We start from the raw sequence: 25,116 nt of genomic DNA, 5'->3' as shown, positions 1-25,116 counted from the left end.
TTCTGCAGAAATATGAATTAGCTCTTTTTGTGCGGCTCAAATAGTTAGGCCTCAAAAGCAGGCAACTTATGATTTCTAGTATAAAACAAACACAAGAAAGTATTAATGTAAGAAATAAAGTATATTCTGTATCCACCCCATGGTTTACTAAATAATTAACCCACCCGATTAATCAAATGTTACCTAGCCATTGCAAACAAATAAAGCAGCGTTTATATTTACCAGTCTCCGTTATTCTATGAGACCCATATGCACCTAGAATAGTAGAAATGACATCACACAGACAAGGAAAAGCAAAACAAGCACATGCTTATTTTAAATATGCAGCAGTTAGTAATGACAAAAACGAAAACAATAAATTATTTTATTATTTTGCACGAACAAAAAGATGCAACATTTATGCACGTTTATGAGCACACATGTTAGTCCCCCCACGTGTAAAGTTTAATCTAGGTTGTATTAGCACGACATATCACAAATCATTAATAATTTTATTCATGTTATGGAAATGTGACTTTGCGAGTTTAAAACAAAATTTTGTTTTCTATCTCGCTCCATCAACTCCCTCATCTGGTGATTAACAAATCACCACACCAGCACTCAAAATTTTGGTAAAATTAAATTTATAAGAAATCGATTCAAATTCATTGTATTAGTAAACCTAAAAGTCTGTTTCAGCATAATCCTTGCAATTAACATGACGCTCTCTATGTAACTCCTGCAACTCAATCTCCCTTTCCTCTTCTTTTCTGAGTTTATAAATTCTCTTCTTTTCTCTCAAATGCTTCTTTCTTTTATGCAACAGACAACCTACTTTAGTCAAAATAAAAATGAATATAATTATAATCAAGGGTGCCAGAATCTTGCCAAGAATTGAACTTCCGATATTATGAAACCAGTTTTTAATTGCTTGAAACCTATTTGAAAGTTTCCCAGTAAAATCTTCTTCTTCTAAAGGAATTATTTCAGAATGCATTTGTGTAATATTCTTAATATACATTTCAATATTTTTACTTTCATCCGGTATATATGTACAGCAATGTTGGACATGTAAAATGCCACAGACTCCTCCCTCTTTTGCTAGGAGTATGTCTAAAGCAAGACGGTCTTGAATTACCATGGATCTAATTGCAATAACTTCAACATTCACTAATTGAAACCCATCAGCAGTGTCAGTTGATAATCTATCAACTATAGTGGACAATTTTCTGATTCTCCCTGCATTTAGGGTTATACCAACAAAAGGTATTACAGCTTGAAAAATATCTCCCAGAACTTCAGTAAAAGTTTCTCTTTTAGCTCTATTTACATAATTATGGATTTTAAATAATCCTTCTGAATCTCTGTCAACATGAAACACTTTAGGAAAAACAATTCCCACATAACAAGTTCCATACCAATGGTCTGGAAGGTTGTAGTAGGCTTTGTCACCACAAACAAAATAAATTCCAGGAAAGATAGGATCTTTTCCACCTTTAAATCCCCAACCTCCCAAAATCTGATAAGTATCTTCACAGTTACTTGCACCTACAAAATAATTATCAAAAAGTGTGTTATCTCTTCTAATGCAAAGCTTTCCACTAACAGGTTTGTCTATGTGAATTGCAATATTTTCAAGCATTTTTCCATTTAATTTCTCATCCTCTTTTTGCCAGAATGATGACTTAGTCTGCTTGACTAATTCATTTCTCTTATAAATTGCTCTTCTCTCCTCAACCATATTCAGAAATTTCTTCCCTTCAGCACTTAATTTACATGTTAGATTATTCTTGTAAGCATACTCATAAGTGAGTTCGTTAGTAACAAGGAAATATTCTCTTAATTGTTTAGCTTTCTTATGCTTATTTAAAGCATTATCAATCTTGATATTAGCAAAAATCTCATCATAATTTGAATAGTAATATTCTAAACGACCAGTTTGATAAAATAAACTAGTTAATACACTACATGTAACAGCATAAGTGAGAGGAAGCATATTATATGTTACTCCCTCAGAAACAGAAGCGGGTAACTTAACACATACATAACAATCCTTTGCATCCATTACCTTTACATATTCACTCAAAAGCTTTGTGAAAGTATTGCTTGAAAAATCACCTATTGATTTATCTTGATGAATGTTAGGCTGATGATCAATTACTTTTGCAGATGCACTATGTTTAGTTTGGCTAACCAGAGCTTTGCTTGTTATGTTAACTTTGTGTAATTCTCTATTCATTTCTAAAGGTATAATCACAGCTAGTATCAACCAGAGCAGAACTAAAATGAGCAGACACACCAGAGTCATCTTACAGCATCTTTTAAAAACAGAGCATTTTGAAGTGCTCTCCTTAATGTAAGGCATTTTTAGGTTAGTTTTAGCCTCAAAAATAAAATAAAAATAAATTTTAAAATTTATATACAACCCCCTTTTAAAATATTTTTCTTTTTATAACCCTAAACAAGATTTCTTCGACCTTATGTCATACATAAGTTTTTCTTCTACTAGACAGTTTTTCTTCGACCTTGTGTCAACTAACAGGATTTCTTCAGCCTTATGCCAATTTAATAAATTTGTACTTCAATCATTGTCACTAATTTCTTGGATTTCGTTTTCTTCTTCACTACTATCATATATGTCAATAACGGGTGGAATTACTAAGTAAGTCCACTCAGGAGACTTGTATTTCTGGTTTGGTCTAATTATTCTCTCCCCTTTTCTTGATATCACTTCTATTTTCCTTCCAACTCCAACCTCTTTTCCAGGACTCTTTTGACTACTGATTTCTTCAACTTGTTCTATTGGCTTTTTGATTAATCTCACTCTCAATCTTCCACCAGGCCAGTAGTCTGCTTTTCTCACGTACTTTTTCTTTGGTTCAGAATTATTCGATTCTGATTTCCAAGTCCTTTTCTTTCTGCTTTCACTTCCACCTTCCACGTCACTTTCCTCAGTTTCGTAGTCTGAAATTTCAATTGACTCAGGAACTTCTCTATACGGCAATTTCACTCCTTCAGGAACTTCACTTTGTCTTCCATCACTGGTACTCGGTAATTCGTTCTCCTCCTCTTCCTCAATTACCTCTAGCTTCCCAGATTTCGGATTTTTGTTCCTTACTTCAGAGCTTGTTCTCTGCCTTTCGATACTCTCCTGGTCTGAAACTTCTTTTGGTTCAGCTTCTCTGTCTTCAACATAGACAACCGAATCCTCAGTTATCTTTCCTTTTAGCAGATTCTCTTCACCTTCAGAATCTATTTCAATTATTTCTAAGTCTTTTCTTGTCAGATTTCCATTCACTGGCACAGTTTCCAGATGTCGACTTTCTTGTCGATCTTCAGAATCTGGAATTACTTCACCTTCTGTTCTGTCTTCTGCTTCAGAATCAGAGTCATCTGTGGTATCACTTTCAACATCAGAATTCTCAGGAGTTGGTATTGGAATAGTATGACTTGGATGAATCCAACGCTTCAATCCTCTGCACTTTACAGCATTAGTAGTGATCAAGATTACCTGCCTAGGTTTCTGCCATCTAGGAGATAGACAATTCCTCCTCCGATGTACTTTCGTTCTGACCCAGTCTCCAGGTCTCAAATCATGTGTCAAAACTTTGTCATTTGATTGAGCTTCAGTTCCAACCTGATTAGACACAGAAGTTACCATATCAGATAACCTTTTACAGTAATCCAAAATTGCACTGTCATTTATGCTCAACAGTTTACCTACAGGTACAAAAGCTTGCCTCATAACTCTTCCCATCAAAATTTCATGAGGACTCAAACCTGTCTTTTTATCTGGTGTACTTCTTATTGACATCAAAACAAGTGGAAGAGCATCAGTCCACTTAACTCCTGTCTCTAGACACATTTTTCCAATTCTGTTTTTGATAGTTCCGTTTATTTGTTCAACTACACCTGATGCCTCTGGTCTGTATGCACAGTGTATTTTCTGCTCAATACTCATAGCTTCGCAAATTAACTTCAACAGTTTGTTATCAAAATGGCTTCCTCCATCACTCTCAATAGTGACTGGAAAACCGTACCTTGGGATGATTTCTCTGAGCATTAGTTTTGCTACTGTAATTGAATCACAATGTCTTGTAGGAAAAGCCTCTACCCACCTTGAGAACAAGCATACAATTACAAGTACATATTTCAAACAGTTGTGTAATGGCATTTCAATGAAATCTATTTGTAACCTAGTGAAGGGACCACCCTCTCGACCAATTATTCCTGTCCCCACCACTGATTTTCTGTTAGGATTCATTTGTTGGCATGACAAACACCTTTGACAAAAAGATTCTGCAATGGTTCTAAATTTGGTATTGAACCATGTTTCTTTAAACAGTCTGACCATAGAATCTCTTCCTAAATGTGCAGGACCATGATATAATCTGGCCATGTCAGAAATCATGCAATTTGGTAAAACTACTCTGCCATCTTTGTAAACCCACACTCCATCTTCATCACGTTGTCTACAATCTGATCTTAACCACTGGTCTTTTTCTTCATCATCTGCTTCGTTTTGTAAATCTCTAATCTCATTCCATGTTTCTACAATAGTTGTTAGCATTAATGAATTTGAATCAGTTTCTGTACTTCTATTCCGATTGTAAGAATAATTTTTCCTTGCGCAGTACTTTGCTGTTTCAGCTGCGAAGGCATTTCCTTTGGAAATATAATCAGTTCCTCTAGTGTGTGCTGCACACTTGACTATGGCAATTTCTTTTGGCAATTGTATTGCTTCAATTAATCTTCTAATGAAAACTGCATTTTTAATTGGTGACCCTGTTGATGTCATGTATCCTCTCTGTGACCAGAGTTGTCCATAATCATGCACAACTCCGTACCCATACTGACTATCAGTAATGATGGTAACTCTTATATCCTTTGATATTTCACATGCACGAATTAAAGCAATCAATTCAGCCACTTGAGCTGAACGAACTCCTTCAAGACATGATGCTTCTTTAATATCTTCAACTGTACAAACTGAGTATGAAGCTTTCAAGACACCACCTTCGGATCTTAAGCATGAGCCATCTACAAAGTAGACAAAATCCGATTCAGGCAAAGGTCTGTCTTTGATGTCTTTTCTTGGTTTTGTGCAGAATTCCATGACATCTAAACATTCATGTTCTGTCTCAATGTCATTAACAATTTCAGAATCAGGCAGTAATGTAGAAGGATTCAGATTCAAACATCTTGAAATTGAAACATTATCTGCTCCCAGTATGATTTTCTCATACTTTGTCAATCTGCTACTTGTTAAATGTTGAGTCTTACCTCTTGTCAGTAATATTTCAACTGAATGAGGCACAAAAACTTTTACAGGAAATCCCATAATGATTCCTTCACTTTGTTCAAGACTGATACTTGTAGCTGCAACTGCTTTTAAACAACCTGGTAATGCTTTTGCAATTGGATCAAGAACTGCAGAGAAGTATGCAATAGGTTTCTTTAGATTTCCATGTCTCTGAATTAACACAGATAATGCACATCCTTCTCTCTCACTGCAATACAGTTCAAAATCTTTCTCATAATTTGGCATACCCAAAGCAGGAGCTTGGCATAAGCTCTTTTTCAAGTTCTCAAAAGATTCCATCTCAACATCATTGAGAATAATTGGATCTTTTACATCTGATTTGGTCAGTCTTTGTAGTGGTTTCGCAATTACTGAAAATCCACTTATCCATTGTCGACAGTAACCTACCATTCCCAAGAACATTCTGACCTGTCTTTGTGTTCTTGGCGGTAACATTGCTTGAATCATTTTTATTCTCTCTATTGTTACTTGTCTTTTTCCCTTTGCAATTCTGTGACCAAGATATTTCACTTCCTGTTTGCAAAACTGTAGTTTTGCTGGGGACACTTTATGTCCTTCTTCTGCAAGGCGATTTAACAGAATTATTGTGTCTGTTACACAATTTTCTCTTGTCTTAGCAGCAATTAACAAATCATCAATATACTGCACCAACGTAGACCTACCTGGTAAGTCTAAATCTTCTAATGATCTTTTTAACAGTTCGTTAAAGATTGAAGGACTTTCTGTATAGCCCTGAGGGATTCTTGTCCATCCAAGGGTCTTACCTTGGAATCTGAAAGCAAAGATTTCATAACTGTCTGGGTGTAGAGGAACAGTAAAGAATGCATTGCAAAGGTCAATGACTGTGTACCATTCAGCATCATATGGAATCTGAAATAGAATTACTGCTGGATTTGGAACCACAGGACAACATGGAATAACAATTTGATTAACCTTTCTCAAATCTTGTACGATCCTAAATGTTCCGTTAGCCTTTTTAACTCCCATAATTGGTGAATTACAAGAGCTACTCTTCATTTCTTCCAATACACCTTGCTTGATTAATTTTTTAATTACAGGTGTAATACCTTCAATTGTCTCTGTTTTCATTTTATATTGTGGAGTGTTTGGAAATTCTATTCCCTGCTTTAATGCAATTTTAACAGGATCTACGTTTTTCATCAGACCCATCTCATTCCCAGTAAAATCCCATATTTCAGATTTCACTGTTTCTTTTAGCTCTTCAGGTAAATCTTTTTCTTCAAATGCAGGAAACAATTTTGTTTCTTCTGCTTCCATCATCATCATTGTCATTCTGTACAAACCATCTTCCTCCATTGTTTGTAATTCAACTCCTTCAGGAGAACAATATATTCTGCAATTCATTTTACATAGAATGTCCCTACCTAATAGATTTACTGGACTACTATTACAAACCACAAATCTGTGTTTGTCTCTGTAATTTCCAATTTCAACTGGTACTGGATCAGTTAAATCTGTTTTAATTTGCTGATTACTTACTCCGACAACTTGGATGGTATCCCCAGAGAGAGGTAGGTTTTCAATTTCCACTGATCTAACAGTAGAACGGGTAGCACCAGTGTCCACTAGAAAAGTGATGTCTACATCATTAACTTTCCCGTTTACATAAGGACCAGACTGGTCAACCTCAAGAGTGGCTCCAACAACACACTCTTCCTCCTCTCTCGGGCACCGTCAGCAATATTCATCAGAATCACTGTCTTGGCTTTCTGTCAATAAAAATTGTTGTGAAGCATTTTGCATTTGAACCCTTTGCTGTTTTTGCTGTTTTTGTGGTTTTATTACCTGTTCACATCCCTGAAATCCCACGTTTGGATTATATTTTTGAACTCCCCCACAATTCGGAAAAGGTGGTTGTGGCAACTGGTCTTGACGATTATTCACCTGTTGTTGTTGCTGTTGTTGTAATTGTCGCTGAATATTAAATTCATTTAACCCCTGTTGCATCTGTAGCTGTTGCTGCACGTTAACACCATTCTGCATCTGTGGATTCAATAAGGGATTCTTTAAGTTTCTAGGAGGATGAGGACACTCGTCCCTCCAATGTCCAATTTCGCCACAATTAAAACAAGGTAATCTTTGTTTCAGCTCTTCTATCTTTGGGCTAAATTTCTTTTGGAAATTATTACCTTTAAACTTTCCTTGTATCTGGTTCGTATTTCCAGTTTGAACAAAATTAGTGTTCTTGTTTCCCATGCTGGCAATCTGTTGCTCAGCCACTTTTACCTGAGCCCACATGGCTTTCTCCTTCAGCTTCTTCTGTTTTACTTCTAATTCATCGCTACAATATTTTGCTTTTCTCAGAATATCATCTATAGATAGTGCTTGCCATCCGACAATACTAGTTCTGATCATTTCTCCAATTTCAGGCTTTAGTCCATAAACAAATCTATAGATAAAATGACTCATGTCTTTCTCATCTAATTTTTCATAACCACTGTATTGTTTAAAGATTAACAGTAGTCTTTCATAAAAAGAATGAACTGATTCTTTTGTTTCCTGCTCTGTTCTTTCTATTTTAACCCAATCAACTTCTTTGGGTGGAATTTTGTTTTTCATCCAAACAATTACTTTCTCATAAAAATCCATTACAAGTGGATTTGGGGCACCTGTTTCTTTAATTCGCTCAGGTTCTGTTTTTGGCCAACTAATAGAAATTTTACATTCTGTCCAAAGATCAGATGGAACAACAATGTCAAAAAATCCATCCAAATCAATCCACAGAACTTTTGACACTTTGATAAATCTATCGACTTGCCTGTACCACTCAACAGGTTTCTCTCTTAATTTAGGAAAGTCATTTGTGAATAACAGAATGTCCTGTCTCGACCATGGGACATGAACATATCCTCCACCTGCAACTTCTCTCATTGGAAATTGTTTTGACATTCTTTCTAATCTTTCATCTTCCTTCCTTTTAGTCCATTTCACTCTCCATTTGTTCAGTTCTCCTAGCTTTTTGATATAGACAATTAAATCTTTAATGTGAACTATTCTTCCCATTGAGTTCAAACTCTCAATGTCGCTTTCTGAAAAATCTAATCTGTAATGTTTTGCAAAATTCTTTTGTTTACTCACATCGATTTCAAGTTCTGCAGCTAGATCCTCTAATTGATCATATTTATTTTTCGTTTTCCACTGAATGCTTTTGCAAATGAATAATAGTTCATCATCCCGATAGTAATTTAAACTATCTGGGCCAATTGTTCCGATTATTAATTCTTCAATATTTGCTTTTAATTTGGCCACATCAAGCTTTGGTGTGGTTACCCTGACTTCAGGACTTCCTACATCTGACATAGCACCCATTGGTGTTTTTGGAGATAAATCCTCATTGAAAGTTAAATCAGGCATTCTCGATCTAGAAGTGTTTAATTCTGTCAAATCTGAATAAAATTTTTCAGCAGGCTTTTGAATTTCTGTATTTAAAGGAATAGTTAATCCAGTTTTGTTTGTATTTCTTTGTTCAAATACAGGCTGAACAGGACCTATTGTTACTGGAACTGTGACAGCTTCCATGCCTTTTGTCATTCTTTTAATTAATTCTTCTTTAGACCTTAAGTATTCATTATAATCATCATCCTCAACATTTCTTGTTTCTCTTGTATAATCTTTTGGAGGTTCCCTTGCTCTTGGAGTCATTGAAAAATGTCTACCCTCATTTCGAGCATTCTCAAATTCTGGTCTTCTAGGAGTTTCAGTGATTTCACAATTATTTGGATAAAGTTTAGGAGCTTCATTAATTGGAGGTGCACTCGGTGAAGTTTCAGTAGAAACCACCGGAGTAGACCATGATCTAGGAGGTCTCAAAGGCTGATTAGGCTGTTTATTTCTAGCAGTTGTATATATTTCTTCCATAATTGCATCCTCAGATTCACTTTCCATAGATTTTCCTGTAGGAGAACCCATTACCATTTCATGAATTAAATACAATCCTTCACTCATGTTTCCCTGTCTCCACATTCGTAATCTATCTTCATGAGTTTCTCTTTTCCATGATGGATTTTTAGAAGGTCTTTTAATTCCACTAGCTTCTCTTTGTAACTGATACATCTCATCTTCCCACTCAACTAAAGCTTCAAATTGAGTTGGTCTCGGTTTTGGAACAAGAGCATTCATTTTCTCTCGTAAGTTTCTTAAAACTCTTACATTAAATGAACCATCATCAGGCCAAGTCAAAACACCATCGTTTTTAGTATAACGTTTCCAACTGTCGAACCATAAGACAGTATGATATCCGTATTCACCTTCCATGTACGCTGCAGGTGTTTTATACTTATGAAGTAGTTTACCACCTCGCGTTTCGATTTTCTTGTCAGGTGAAAATAAATTCTTAAATTTCTGAAATAATGTCGTCTTTTTCTCAACATGTTTAAAATGATAACTCATTTTCAAAAGTAAAATTTATTTCACAAAATCGTTCGTAAAATATTTCCGGGATGTTCCGCAAAACAACCAATCCGTGCGCGAAACACACCAACAAGCCAACGGCAGTTGAGCTGCGTCACTTTTCAGCTCGACCAATAATTTTGGAGATTTTCCTAAGGACCAATCAGTTCACAGGCCGTCAGAGACTCAGGAGCCAATCAGAATACAGCTTGTGACGTAGGTCACCCAATCCCAGCGCGGCTCTGTGACGTACACAGCAGCTGCGGTTTCTCGCTTCTCACTCCTGGCGCTTACCCCTCCTTCACAAAATCTTTTCACAGCGCCATTTTAAGAACACTTTTCAGTGTAAATTAATTTTTAACAATGACTTATAAAGACAACATCTGTTCGTTTCACTAATTAGGATAGTTTACATACATTCAAGTATCCACACTTCGGAATAGACGGCGCTATTCACACTAAGGATAATATTCAATTGTCAGTAGAGTAACCTTACCCCACCCTTCTAACACGTATAATTATGAACTCGCTTTGCTCTGAACCCACCGCGAAGTGAAAGTTCTAAGAGTTCCACTTGAACCTAAAATACAACTCAAACTCGCACTTTTACACGGAAAATTCCCTAAATTCAAACACACACGAAATCCGTACAGGACTCTCACCTGTTTATAGAAATCATGCACCGTTAGCAAAATAACGACGTTATCCGTACAGGGCTCTCACCTGTTTATAGATATGAAACATGTACCCGTACAGGACTCTAACCTGTTTATAGATAATCATGCACCGACGTTAAATTTTACCCTTCACTCAAGCTTGGATATAACTAATACTCTCATCACAGTGAGTTTTATGGAAGGCGCTTTGTCCCTATTCTCATGCTGTTTTGATTTCTTAGAAAATCCTCACTATACAAGATTCAGACCTAGCCCTAAAACTGTGCTGCTCGGCGACAACACTATGGTACACGGCGATACCTCTTGTGATACTCGGCGATATCACTACAAACGAACAGATGGCTTGCGTGACTAATTTCTCGCCACACAATCTATACCGGTATAGCTTACAGATAGGCACGAAAAACGAACTTAACAAGTGTTAAAACATTGATCCTATTTTCATACCATGACGCAATCCTTAGCAACCAACATGTTACCTTGGTTACCGCTTAGCAACCATCAATTTCTGCTACCAGATAATTGATCCAGCGGGCTATAGAAAATATATCATAAACTACGCTACCCAATTTCATAACCTATAAACAAATTCTAAACTATACATGGACCCATTTATGAACTTGATATATTTTTGGGCCTACTGAATCCGGTGGTCAGAATAAATCTATATACACATTATCTACACACTATATACAATTTTATACATTTGCAGAAAGAATATTGTCATTAGAATAAAACCCAACCATTTAAACGACCACCATAGGCGACGTGATCTAGCTAAAGGTAACCTATACTTCTAAATAACCAAGACCAGCTTGTTTGTCAAAAGTAAGATTTTATTTTCTAAATTATGGTATATATGTTGTAAGTCTTATAAATGAAATTTATTTGCAATAAAGCAAGCATGATGGTAAGAAAATAAGGAAAAATACAATTTAAGCAATTGAATCAGTTTAAAGAAATTATATAAAGTTTAGCATTTCTAAAACCTATTTCCCTAACTGAGCTAAATAGACAGAAATTAAAGTAAAGATCTTTGAGGATTCTTACGTGCTCCACGCAAAGTCCAGCAGCACATCACCCTCATCGGAAAGTCAGAAAGCAGCAGCCAGCCCGACCCTAAGGGCATGACTTTTTATACCTTTCTACGCTAACTAAACTAGCAAAGGAAAGTTTTCAGAAATACTCGACATCTCATTGGCTGAGAGTGACAAGTGACATGTCACCCGATTCTTAAAAAGTTCCACAAAATCATGTCTTACAAAGACCATTGTCTCTTCCACGTGAAGCCAGAGGCTTCCTGCGATTGCAACTTTGTTTTAAGTCATCCTCGCAGTTTCCATAGTCTTACGGTGCAACTTCCGCGGATGCCAAGTTAAGGACTGACAAAAAGTTCACTTTCGACCTTGGCCATGTCCGACAGAATGATGTCAGCTCATCAGTTTTTGCTTTGTGAATGCAGCTTCAATAAACGTTTTAATTCAGAATGGGCGTCTCGTGACTTTCTGCAGAAATATGAATTAGCTCTTTTTGTGCGGCTCAAATAGTTAGGCCTCAAAAGCAGGCAACTTATGATTTCTAGTATAAAACAAACACAAGAAAGTATTAATGTAAGAAATAAAGTATATTCTGTATCCACCCCATGGTTTACTAAATAATTAACCCACCCGATTAATCAAATGTTACCTAGCCATTGCAAACAAATAAAGCAGCGTTTATATTTACCAGTCTCCGTTATTCTATGAGACCCATATGCACCTAGAATAGTAGAAATGACATCACACAGACAAGGAAAAGCAAAACAAGCACATGCTTATTTTAAATATGCAGCAGTTAGTAATGACAAAAACGAAAACAATAAATTATTTTATTATTTTGCACGAACAAAAAGATGCAACATTTATGCACGTTTATGAGCACACATGTTAGTCCCCCCACGTGTAAAGTTTAATCTAGGTTGTATTAGCACGACATATCACAAATCATTAATAATTTTATTCATGTTATGGAAATGTGACTTTGCGAGTTTAAAACAAAATTTTGTTTTCTATCTCGCTCCATCAGGTGCAGTCCTCTGATGTGGCCTTCAATTTCTGTCCAGACGGGGGCCGTTCGGTGGGTCACCCTATTTTCTGCCCCTTGTTTGTGCGCACTCTCTCAGAAGAACCAGCCCGCGCTCTGAGGACCAAGCCCTTTGCGACCCTCTGCACGCTTATCTGCCCATTTTCAGCCCGCGTTCACGAAAATTGTGTCACCCTTCTGTGCACACAGGCCGCAAACTCCAAGAGAGCACCAGGAGTTCTCCTGCGGGTACCACCGCACTGTACAGCGGGGGAGAGGCAGTATAGATGCAAAGCCCAGGTCCCAAAAACAGCACGAGGTGGGCTCTAGCACATTCTTCCTGGCACCATCAGGCAGTCATTAATCTCCACAGCAGGTGAGGTCGGACAGTTCTGTGTTCTCAGGCGTCACCCCGCGTGCCTCACAGCTGGTACAATTTTAGCATGAGGAGGGGAGGGACGCGGTATGTGCCAGTCTGGAGAGAGACCTTAGGGAAAATCCACTCAGCACCCCCGCCCGGTTCCACCAGCCCCGCCGTCACACCTCACGCGATGTTGTGTCCTCCGATGCAGGTTTACACTATTTTAATCAATGGCCGGTGTCCCTGCGTCCCTGCGCCCTTTGTCCGCTCCTCGCGTCGCAGCTCCTTCCTTGCGTTTGCCTCCCTCCTTAGGACTGCACACTGCCCCCGATGCCACAGCACTTACTGCGGGTCTCCTCCACTGGTCACCGTGCCTGCCACTCATCGCCTTTGATCTCCGGGCCGCTTGTTGTGATCATAGCGGTCTGAGCACCTGTCCCAACTCCGCCGTACGTGCTGTTCTTCTCTGACCGCTTGGCACTGCAGTCCAAGGCTTCAGTTTCGTTTTCTTTCGCCAGGCCTCCTCACTCCGGATCACTTCCCACAATAGTTTTGGATCCCCGGTGGCAGTAGTCGCAGTTCTCGAGGGTGCCGATACTCCCCTTACACTCTCCTAATTTTATTTCGCTGCCAGATGTCATTTATGTAGGATTTTGCAGGATATTGTCGGCGTCTGGAGAGGAGCTCGCTTAGAATGCGGCCATCGCTCTCCGGGGCTAGCTCCAGCCCCCCCCAACTCTTACTAACCTTATGGTTTAACCATGATAACTTTTTGTTGAAGGTTACGCCGAGATAATTATATTGTTCCACTACCTCTAATGTTTCTCTTTAGTTACACTTAGTAAAATTCCAATTTATTGATGTATTAATTGTATATCTATGTAACTTGTTATGATGTTGTTTTAATTGGTAACTGATTCACATATGTTTTTATTTGTTTTTTTAATCAAAAATAAGAATAAAATAAATATATATTTCCTATTCCTTGTGTTTTGGCCCTGAGTATACAATCAGGCTCCTTTTGTACAAATGGTGAGAGAGTAAGTGTTTGGGTGGTTGTTACGATTTATACTTTGAATTTAGTTTTCAATTGAATATTTGAACCCTATTCCTTTGGATACAAGGGGTCTCTCTCTACTTTTTTCAGATTTTATTATAAATACTCACTAACACATTGCAATATCTCCTACCCGGAGATATAATCACAATACACACAATACTTCAGTAATAGAACATGTAAGTAGCACAATTACACAGTGGTCTCCAGGGGAAGACCAAACCATATACTATGCATTGGCAGCGCGTTTTCCATAACGTATGCGACCCACTACCGAAGTGGAGACTGGACCCAGAAGACTTAGAAGAGCTGGGGACCCAAGGAACCACCCAAGGTAAGTACCCAGGAACCCCACTGAGGCCGTGTGCAGAGTGGAACCACTACTGTGTGCTCAATGCAAGTCATGGGAAGTCGCAGTTGCAGTTTTCAAGAAGAAGGACCCTTCATAGAGGACCCTGAAGAAACTACATGGAAGATGGAAGGTTAGAGAGTCACCCCCCCCATGGATACCCTGGGAACCAGGATACTTACACCAGGGAAGCCGGGTGAATAGGTGCAAAGTGAAGTCAGGAACTTGTGTAGGCCACAATGTAGGACAACAGAAAAGAATCCACTGGCAAAGAAGGTGCAAGTGTCCGATAGAATCTAAGGGTGGATCCAGGAAGAGAGATACCTGCAAGCAGAGGGGACAGAGTCTATGCCACTCAAGAGTGACCAGGAGGCCCGGAAGGTGAATGCCGACCGATGTCGGAAGATGCTGGAGAGTTGACGGTGACCTTGGCTCTGTAGCTGTGCGGACCCGGCAATGCTGTGGAAGACCAGGAGCCATTCACAAGCAGTCTTACGTTGGATGTCAAAAGCCAGGGGGTCGGAGTCCAGCGGGAGCACCAAGCCGTGGCAGCGGCACCAAATGTGCCAGATGAAAAAGGTGCAGTGTCGGGACCAGCAAGGTCTAAGGGACTCACCATGAGCAGATAAGTCAGACCAAGCCCCGAGAAAGCAGGGGAGCCCACACGAACCAAAGAAGACCCTCAAGAGGACCCACAGGTCTAAGACATAGGAGTCGCAAGAGGACCTCGAGCAGCTCACCAATGATGCAGGCCCACGGTACAGAAGATTCGGTGAGGACGAAGATCTTGGTAGCAAGAGATGCTGGAGGCAGGAGCTTCTTGGAGCCCAAAGAAGCAAGTCAACAATCCTTGGCAATGGCAAGTTGATGTGGTGCAATGGGGTACTGCTCCAGCGAGGGATACTGGCTTCAAACTTGCTGAGAAGACAGTGCAGGCCTTGAGGGAGTTGCAGAGCCAACACCTGTGTTGCTGAGCCTTACAGAGTCAATGGGACATCTGGAGCATCAGATCGATCAGCTTAGTTGTGGTGCTTGCTGATGCAGGGGAGTGACTTCTTCACTCCAAGTGAGAGTTTCTGGTGTCTTGGATACCCACAGGCCTGTAGAAGAACCTGTATGGAGCACATGCACAGACGACGCAGAAGACTGGCAGGACGACGAGAGCAGAAGCAGCCGGAGTCTTCCGGATGCAGTCTCGGTTTCCAAAGCCATGTCCAACAAAGCCCAAAGTGCCCAGACGGTTGAAGATGAAATGGTTTCGGATCTGAATCTTGTCCCACGATGAATGTGAAGAGCAACTCACAGGTAAACCCTTAAGTACTCTAAGGAAAGGGTTGGGACAATGTGGGGGTCCCTTCCAGAGGAGGGACTGGACAGTGGGGAGGACACTCCCATGTACTTTGTCCAGTTTCGAGCCAGAGCGCAAGCCAACGGCTTCCTGAACTGGTTCCAACTGAAGTATGCAATGAGGGCCCCAAATGTGCCCTTCATAGCAGTCTTGTGGTGCTACCAAGCGCCACCACCTTGGCCCAATACACTAAGTCCTGTCTGGGAGGTGCTCACACCTCCCTGGGACAGGAAAGCTATTGTCCCACCTTCCCCTGCTTGAGCTTGGCTCAGCAGCAGGAGGGCAGAATCGTGTCTGTGGTCAGCAGCAGCCATATCTTGATGTCAGACTCTGGAAGACTGGTATCGGGAGCACGGAGGGCTTCCCAGAGGAGCCCCACAGTGCAAGGAATCATAGCTACAACATTGTTTACTGTTTTGGGGTATGATTGCCAGGGTTTGTTACAGCCAGTTTAGAGTTAGCCATCACGTAATGATGCATGGCCACTCTATGTATCGTAATGGCTGATGCACTTACAACGCCTGGAGAATTAACTCCGGAGATTGTAGTGGTGTCCTGCTCATGCAAGGGCACCCTCACACTTATAACCAAGCACCCTGCCTTCAAGATTTAAAGACCTGCCTTAGTGGTGACTAATAGGTTTTAAGTTTTGTGACCTCACATATAATAAAACTTATATCTGTTGTAAGTGTTGCTAGCACCAGCCTACACAGGCTGCAATGGCAGGCCTGTAGTCACAATTTGAGTGGTCTCCCATGGGTGGCATAATACCTGCTTCAGCCCATGGGGGACCCCTGGTGTACCTATGCGCTGGGTACCTTAGTACCATATACTAGGGACTTAAAAGGGTACACCAGTAGCCAAAGTACTCACCATGGTCTAATTTAAGGAGGAACCAAAGAGACTGGGGTCCCGATAATCAGGAACCCAGTCAGACTAGTCAGAAAACAGAATGACACCAGCAAAAAGTGGGGTTAACCATTAAAGCAGATACTACTTTCCTACAACCCCATAGAGTGACACTGTGCCTCTTTCACTATGAGAGAGAGAACTGCAGAAAAAATATTGTGTCTGGCATGGATGAGGCATATAAAAACGTGTATGGATTTGGATGAAATGAAGTGCAAGATTATTATGGTACAAAAGGGGGTGGTGATGGACGGAGCATCTGAACCAATCAAACACTCACACCCAGTCAACAGATCTGGGTTTAATCCATCACCGTTCTTTAGCCCACTCTGTCACCCCAGTTCAGACATGGCCATATGCAAATCAGTCTGACCCTGGGCCTCATGGGAACAGTCCAGCCCGAACTGCCAAGCCATGCCTTCCCTGGACCGGAAACAAGCTTCTGAGGACCGGTTTCTGGCATTTCAGCCGTCTTCAGCCTTTCGGCTTGCTTGAATCCAGTGGCAAAGTGAGCAAGGGACTCACGTCTGAGCATACCCTGCCAATTTATGGCAAACAAAGTGGTACAAAAGGGGGTGGTGATGGACGGAGCATCTGAACCAATCAAACATGACTGTTCCCATGGGGCACAGGGTCAAGACTGATTTGCATATGTCTGGGTTCAAACTGGAATGGCATGGTGAGCAAAAAAACGATGGATTTAGCCCCAGATCTCTGTACTGGGGTGAATGTATGACATTGTTCTGCATTCTGTCCATCACCTGTTGTTTTTGCATGTGCAAGATTATTAGACAGAAAAAGAGTACAAAGGGTGGCATAATGGATTGAAGAAGAGTGAGGTTATGTTATTGGTTCAGGTATAAAAACCTTGTTTTGTGAAAAACAGAAACTCACTGTGATTTGGTGCTCTGACAGTGTTAGAGGTGTTTTTGAAATATGTGACTGTAGAAGGTGATGGAAGATGGAGCAAGGACCGAGTCCTAAACGTAGTTAAAAATTGTAACCTTGCAGTTTAAGTTCATTACCTTGTGTATGGGTATAAATTGTGTGCGTGCTAGGATTATTGGCAGGTGATGTGATGTTCTATTTGTGTTGTGTGGTTATGACAGTGTGGATATATATGTTTTTAGACAGGGACGTGGTGTGATCTGTATTCTGCACTATTTTCTGTTTAAGGGTTTATGTAATGTGGAACATTCTTATGTTAGATGTTATGTCACTTGAACATCAAAATGCTGTATGGAGTTTGTACTCCATAGAACGTTTCAAGGACAGTTAGCGTACCCTGTGACGTATCTAGTGGAAGGAACTTCTTTACTACGATAAAACTGCAACTGATTTCACCATTGTGCTTTGTAACAGCTGGTCATCCCAAGAGGTCACTAATTCTGAAAATAGACTTCTATTGCCAAGAACTCTGCTGTAAGTTTAGAATTCGAGGATGTGAATACATCTGCTCTGTCCTCAGTACTAAGGGACAAAAATGTGTCCATGGTGGTGTATTTGAGTGTACGTTTCTGTTCAAAACCAAAGAGTTTACTGTCTTGTGTTTATCTGGATGGAATTGGTTGCTTTAACGAGCATTCCCATGATAGGTTGTCTGCCCCACGAGTTAATTAACTACAATGCACATCCTTCCCTGAAAGTACTACTGAGAGCTGTATTATGAGTGCATCATTGTTTCCATGGCATTATACCTCCCTGACCGTTACATTACAAGTCTAGACGACCGATCACAATTACAGCCTAATTTGATGTTGTTTGTGTGGAATGGGGGATACTTACAGGGGTGGTCTCCAATGCTTTTTAAGTCTGCGAAGAGACAGGTTTAGTTGTTTTGCGGAGCTTAGTATCAATACAGCCCCTTTCTCCACCCTCTCAGTCATTATTTGGAAAAACTATACACATGCTCACGTTCCAGTCACTGGTCAATTGTCATTGTTGTGGTGTTTTTTCTCATCACCATTGTACAGTCATTACTTGATATAGCATTTGATCTGAGTTTGGAGTAGGAGTCAACCTTTTGTTGTTGTAAAATGATTTCCAGTTGTAGAACGCTACTTGCATACCAATCTCTGTGTGTGGCAGATCCACTTTACCTGTATGTGCCCCACAGATGGCATTCATGCATTGGGGGCATGCCCAATTTACATCCTCTCTACTATGAGACCACCTCCACGATGGTTGTGTGGTCTTCGTTCAGACTTGGCGAGCCATTATGTTGGTGTTGAGGCAGAGGCGTGCAGCGCTTCCTGGGTATTTCTGTCATTCTTCAGCATTTGGGATTTGCAGCTTGAATGGGAGGAAGCAAAGAATGGGGTGCCTCTGAGGCAGTACTCCCAGCACCAACTGGGACAATGAGCCACCAATTCTGGGCAGCAGATGCTAGATAAAAGCATCCTGGGCAATATTATGATGGCTTTTGCTAGCACAGCAGTCAGAGAATTTGATTGCGCCAACTGGACATAGAGTGATTTAACTTTTAGTATATATTTTGGTCTCAAAGGGCATTGATAGATGCTTGGCAATTATTCATTCCTACTTTTTTTAACTTTTCGATTTATGTTTTGAAAACAAGCAACAATGCAGCACATTGGGAAAGGAAGAGAATTCCTACGTCATAATGTATCTCAGGTGTTTCAGTGTAACAAAGCAAAAACATCAATATAATCATTCCATTGCTCTCCAATCTCCCGGAATGGGAACTGTTCAACCCACATGCAATCCCCTATCAGTATCAAAGTCTTCCATCATGTAAAATCTATATCTGCCGCACAACCAATCACTTACTTTCAGTCACCATCGATTGAAATACCCTCAACTTCCGGATCCAAAAACCCAGCACACAAGCCACTCTACACAGCGATATCCAGTTCCTTTTCTGCTTTTCCATCCCTCCTACTGAGACTTGTGGGAGCCTCCTCAGCAACCGCCCATTCCATAACATCCTTGCCAATTATCAAAATCTGGGCGCTGCGGTATGGTTGCATCAGGGACATTTTAACACCTTGGGTGCTCATGACGAGCGCAGCTCGTCATGAGGCACAGTGGTGCTGTGCTCATGACGAGCTCAGCTCGTCATGACTGCCGCGGAACGCCCACGCGGGGATAATTCCCCAGCTGTGCTGAGCGTTCCATGGAAATGGGCGTGGTGATGACTAGCTCAGCTAGTCATGAGCACAGCGCCACCGTGCAGCGTGACGAGCCGAGCTCGTCACAAGCACTGGGGTGCCATGCGCGGCCCCCTTCCCCCCCCCCCGCACTGCGGGGGAAATTAGCCCCGCGGCAAAGGGGTTAAGGATTTTGCTGGCCCTGGGCCAAATTATTTTGGGGTCTCCTGTTTGGAACATCTTTGAATTTATGATCCTATTTCAGCTCTTTTATGCACCCTTTGGCCAGGTCACTGACAGTGCACAAGCACACTATTGCAAATTCTAAATGTGTTTACATCTAATATTAAGGGATAGCAACTTTTGTTTTCAATATTGTAACACAGCAGCAGCTCACTAATGTTACTGCAAATAACCTCCGTGTCACCCACATTTCTCTGCAAAATGTCTGTAAGACTTTCACACATCACCCACATTAAAATAATATTAAAGAAAAATGATATATAAAACAAACTGTCTAAGCGTTACTCAAGGTCACCAGGACAAGACTCTGCAGAAAAGAGCTAGCTCTATGAGGGGGCCCCCTGAAAGGCCGGGGCCCTGGGCCAGAGCCCACTTTGCCCATGCCTTATAACATCTCTGGGTTGCATTGGAAACAATGGAACCTCGCGTATGAAAGACGTGTGAGCGAGACAAGCGTATACGCCAATAAAGAGCATGCAGTGATATAATGTTGCCAGAAGGTACTCCTGCTATATCAGAGGAGATCGTAGTAAGCAAGGTTCCAGTTAGGGATTGATGGCACCATTGTTTCTAATGCAACTATAGTGACACTTTTTGAGCAGAATTACTATATTTAGCACTTTTTGCTTTCCAGCTTCGAAAAAGTCACTATAGACAATACATGTGTTGACTGCCTGGTGTTGTAAATGCGAATAGAATATCGGACCAGTTGGAAGCTTTGAATGGAATAAATACGACTATAATGTGTTACTTAACCTTACATTATGGACTTACATATTTGTGTTTACTAAATTAATGAGTGCTTCGGTAACGAGCCACATTTAATTTTCTGTCCATGCATGAAATGTAAAATCTGTGATGCAGGGCTGAATACCGGTCGTTATCAAATGCACACCAGAATAAGGCATGCGAAATCAGAAGCTTGACCAAAACAGTCTTGTAGTGTATGCACTCTCATCTGCCCATGAGGGTTTATTGATGTGGGCAGAGTGCTCGAGCGGTGAAATTAGGAATATTGTGTGCAGTCCAAAATGTAGATGTTATGCTCGCTCTCTCTGTGAGTCAGTCTCTCTCTGTCAGTCTCTCTCTCTCTCTCTGTCTCTCTCAGTCAGTCTCTCTCTCTCTCTCTCTCTCTTTCTCTCTTTCTCTCTCTCTCTCTCTCTCTCTCTCTCTCTCTCTCTCGCTCTCAGTCAGTCTCTCTACCTCAGTCAGTAAGTCTCTCTCTCTCAGTCAGTCAGTCAGTCTCTCTGTCAGTCAGTTAGTCTCTCTTAATCAGTTAGTCTCTCTCTCAGTCAGTCAGTCAGTCTCTCTCAGTCAGTCTCGCTCTCTCAGTCGGTCAGTCAGTCTCTCTCTCTTTCTCTCTGTCAGTCTCTCTCCAAGTCTCTCTCTCTCTCTCTCTCAGTCAGTCGGTCTCTCTCAGTCACTCAGTCTCTCTCTCTCTCTCAGTCAGTCTCTCTCTTTCTGTCAGTCAGTGCCTCTCCTAGTCAGTCTCTCTCTCTCAGTCAGTAAGTCTCTCTCTCTCTGTCAGTCTCTCTATTAGTCATTCAGTCTTTCTCTCAGTCAGTCAGTCTCTCTCTGAGTTTGTCAGTCTCTCCCTGTCAGTCTCTCTCTCAGTCAGTCTCTCGCTCTCTCTGTGAGTCAGTCTCGCTCTCTCTATCTCTCTCAGTCAGTCTCTCTCTCTCTCTCTCTCTCAGTCAGTCTCTCTACCTCAGTCAGTCAGTCTCTCTCTAACACAGTCGGTCAGTCAGTCTCTCTGTCAGTCAGTCAGTCTCTCTCTGTCAACCAGTTTCTCTCTCAGCCAGTCTCTCTGTCAGTCAGTCTGTCTCTCTGTCAGTCAGTCTCTCTCTCTCTCTGTCAGTCAGTCTCTCTCTCTCTCTCAGTCAGTCAGTCTCTCTCTCAGTCAGTCTCTCTCTCTCTCTGTCAGTCAGTCTCTCTCTCTCTGTCAGTCAGTCTCACCCTCTCAGTCAGTCTCTCAGTCAGTCAGTCTCTCTCTCTCTACTCTCTCTCCACTCTCTCTCTTTCTCTCTCCACTCTCTCTCTCTCTCTTCACTCCCTCTCTCCCTCCACTCTCCCTCTCCACTCTCTCTCTCTCCTGTCTCTCAGAGAGCGACAGAGAGACTTAACCCTGAAAAGGAAGGTGGCACGGCAGAGTGCTGATCCTGTTTCACTTAGGACCTACTTTTCAGCCATTGCATTCTGGGGATTGTAGTTTAACCCTAAAACATCAAAACTATGGTTTTCAAATACTAGCCTACAAGGTGCCTTTGTGTGGAAGTTATGGACTGGCTGTAGAAGCAGCAAACAACACATGGTCTCCTGCCAGCCATCGATACACACAAGACTCCCGTTTCCATGACTTGTCGTTAGGAGTATGGGCATGGGGGAGTCATAAGTACCCAACCCAGGGCTGGGCACTAGCTGCGTGGCAGCCTTTGGTAAGCAGCACATGGCTATGTGCAATGCTGTTTTCATGAGGAAACTATGCTTGGGGGTAGGGGGCCCATGCAGTCACCCTCCCAAAAAGGGTAAAGAAAGGAACATTGTGGCTACTCCTACTTACCTGGCCCACACTGGGGGTATTTTCGAGGAATCTCAATATCTTGTGTCCCTTAGAGCACATTCACGTAATTTAGAGCTCAGTTCGATCCTGGTGGCCATCCCTAGCCACCAGGAGCCTTTCATTCATGCCCTCTGGCCTTAAAAAGGGTTATTTATGTGGGGTGCCGGTTTTTTTGGCACTCTGTAACAAACCTGTCCTCTGCCTGCCCTTCTAGGGGGTCATTCTACCTTGGGTGTGTCTTTCACAGGCCCTCCTCAGCAGCAAGTGGAACATGCTGACCTCACAGGCCCCATGGCCTCCTAGCTATCTTTCAGAGCACCTGTGTCTCAGCAGTGGAGTTAAGGGGCAGTCCACAGAAAGTCCAGGGTAACCATCCAATGTCTCCCACTAGGTCCATTCCCCCAACTGTTCCTCAGGCAGCATAAGGGAGGCAGTGCCATTTGCCCTGGAGAGACAAATCGTAGTACTGGGCAGCTAGCTGGAGGAAAAATCCCCGAGTCTATCCTTGCAGGGCATCAGGTGACTTCCCCTTCCATCTGGGCATCCTTTTGCCTTTGTCGCTCCCAGGTCCGGTACCTTCTCATCTGCCTCTCCCATATACAGGGGTTTTTAAGTGGGGGTGGAAAATTCTAGAATTGAGGGACCCTTAGCCAATCCTAGTGTGTCACATCAACACTCCACCGCTGTCCTAAGCCTCCCACACAACATTCTGAGACTATCTAATTTGGCAATTCAAGTTGTCTGTGGAAAGAGCTCCCCTCAGAGCCTCAGCTATGCCCTTAGCTCACACAGCTGCCTGAACCGCAAAAAACTTCAAAGGTGAGCCCCTTCTTTGTTGGCTCCAGAGGACTGGCCCTACTCCTTTGTTTATGTGGGCTTGCCCAGGCCTGGTGCGGTGTGAGGAGTTAATTAAAACATGCAGATTTCTTCCCGACCCCTTCCTTTCCCAGGAAGTGTTAATGGCTCCATTGCGTTGGAAAGCCTTTGATCATCCTGCTGGAGAGTAGAGTAATTAAACGTGTCCCAGTAAGGAGAAAGGTAGTGCTTAATTTGAGCCAGTGGTTTCCAGTGCCAGGCACCAACACTTTATTGTCAACATGGGTTCTTATGATAGCCTGCCAGATGGTGGCGCTGTATGTCTAATTTTGTGAGAAGCATAACAACATTTGTTGAATAATTAAATATACATTGAAATCACTAATACCTGTCACCCAAAGCGACTTGCTTGGGCTTGTGCGGCATGTAATAGTCATTTTTAATGTATATTTAAAGTCTGAATTGTCACACTGGTACTGTCATTGGCAACGCTACTGGGGCAATGGGTGGTGCAAGCTGCAGGAGCCTCCTCACAAGGGTCCTAGCCCTTATCCCTTTACAAATTAAGCACTGGAGAAAGGCCTGGAATCTGACCATGAGCTGAGCCAGGGAAATATGACAATTCTTAATGTGCCTTAAGGAGTATATGTATGCACAATGTTAGGGACTGCAAATCTACACTTGTGGTGCATGTTTACCCCTAGATTGATACCTTGCCAGACGCTGTAGGCCTCTGTGGGGCAAAACTATACTTTAGGGCAGGTTTTGCCTATAATTTTCAATCAAGTGCAAGTACCAGAGACCTACAGTAAGCACTACAGAGCTACACTAGAAATGTCCATTCACATTATAAGACCTGTTCCAGGTAAGTTCCAGTCCTTGAAGAGCTTCTGCGACAAGCTACCTGTGAGCATATACTGGGCTCCGCAAAGCGGTAGTCTCACATGCACAGCTGAAACACGCATCGCGCCCATATGCCCGCTTGTTGATGTGTAGCCAGCCCATAGCCTCTTACCCTAGCTGTGCAGCAGCAGCTGTATCCCAAAATGCAGATACTGGTGGTTATCACTCTCCATTCATTTACAGTAAGACGTATGTAGTGCCTCCCACTCACAGTAAAAATCCAAAACCGGTATCCAAATGCGATGAATTCAGGGGGATTGTATTGGCGGCACCCCTTTCCTACACCGCAGTTCCCCTAGGAGAGAACCACCTGCCTTATTCAGACTTCCCCACCACACATGCCAGAGTTTCTGTATCTTCAGTAGAGGTGCCATATTTGGGGTGCCCACTCAGCAAGTCTTTTGTTTTCTGAAAATAAACCCTCAAGCTGGAGCCTCTACAGAAAAAGAAAACAATTCCCATCATGCGTAGGGAGTTATCTCTTTGTGCACAAGGGCAAATGTGGGAAACATCCTTTACATTGCGGTGATTACACTGCGATGCATTTAGAACGCAGCCGTTACATCGACTTGCCCTGGATGACGCTATAACCTAAGGAACAGTAAGATTTGCCATTCCAACTCTTTCCCTACTGTACGTAGACTGGTGTTGGAATAGTAAATCTTACTACTCCTAAGCCCAGCGCCCTCCAGCGCAAGTCGTTGTAACGACTTCCGTTGTAAAAACACAGATGTTACATACCGCAATCATTTTGATCGCATTGTAATATCACATATTCGCAAATGTACAATGCGCAGCATAACTGGAAAAGGAAATATAGTGTTGGTTGTCCAGGCTGTAAGAGGATGAGACAACTGTCACTCAAACTTGGCAGACATATAGCGAACGGGTTGTCAGGGAGGAGCCATTGAGGCTTTGCTGGTCCTTCATCAGACTTTAAATACGGCGGGGGAGCTGCCAGGTTGGTGGAAAGGGGATCGCTAATGTACAATGGTGCTTCCAGTCCACCA

General features: G+C 41.7%; 1 protein-coding gene across 1 annotated transcript in view; it reads left to right on the top strand.

The window, feature by feature from the left end:
* Positions 1 to 25,116, top strand: part of UMODL1 (uromodulin like 1) — a 621,262-nt gene that overhangs the window by 72,307 nt on the left and 523,839 nt on the right. The gene's annotated exons all lie outside the window — the stretch shown is intronic.

Source organism: Lissotriton helveticus, chromosome 8 (assembly GCF_964261635.1).
Source record: "Lissotriton helveticus chromosome 8, aLisHel1.1, whole genome shotgun sequence".
NCBI lineage: Eukaryota > Metazoa > Chordata > Amphibia > Caudata > Salamandridae > Lissotriton > Lissotriton helveticus.
The sequence above is the reverse complement of the archived record's forward strand: the minus strand, read 5'-3'. Positions and strand labels throughout refer to the sequence as shown.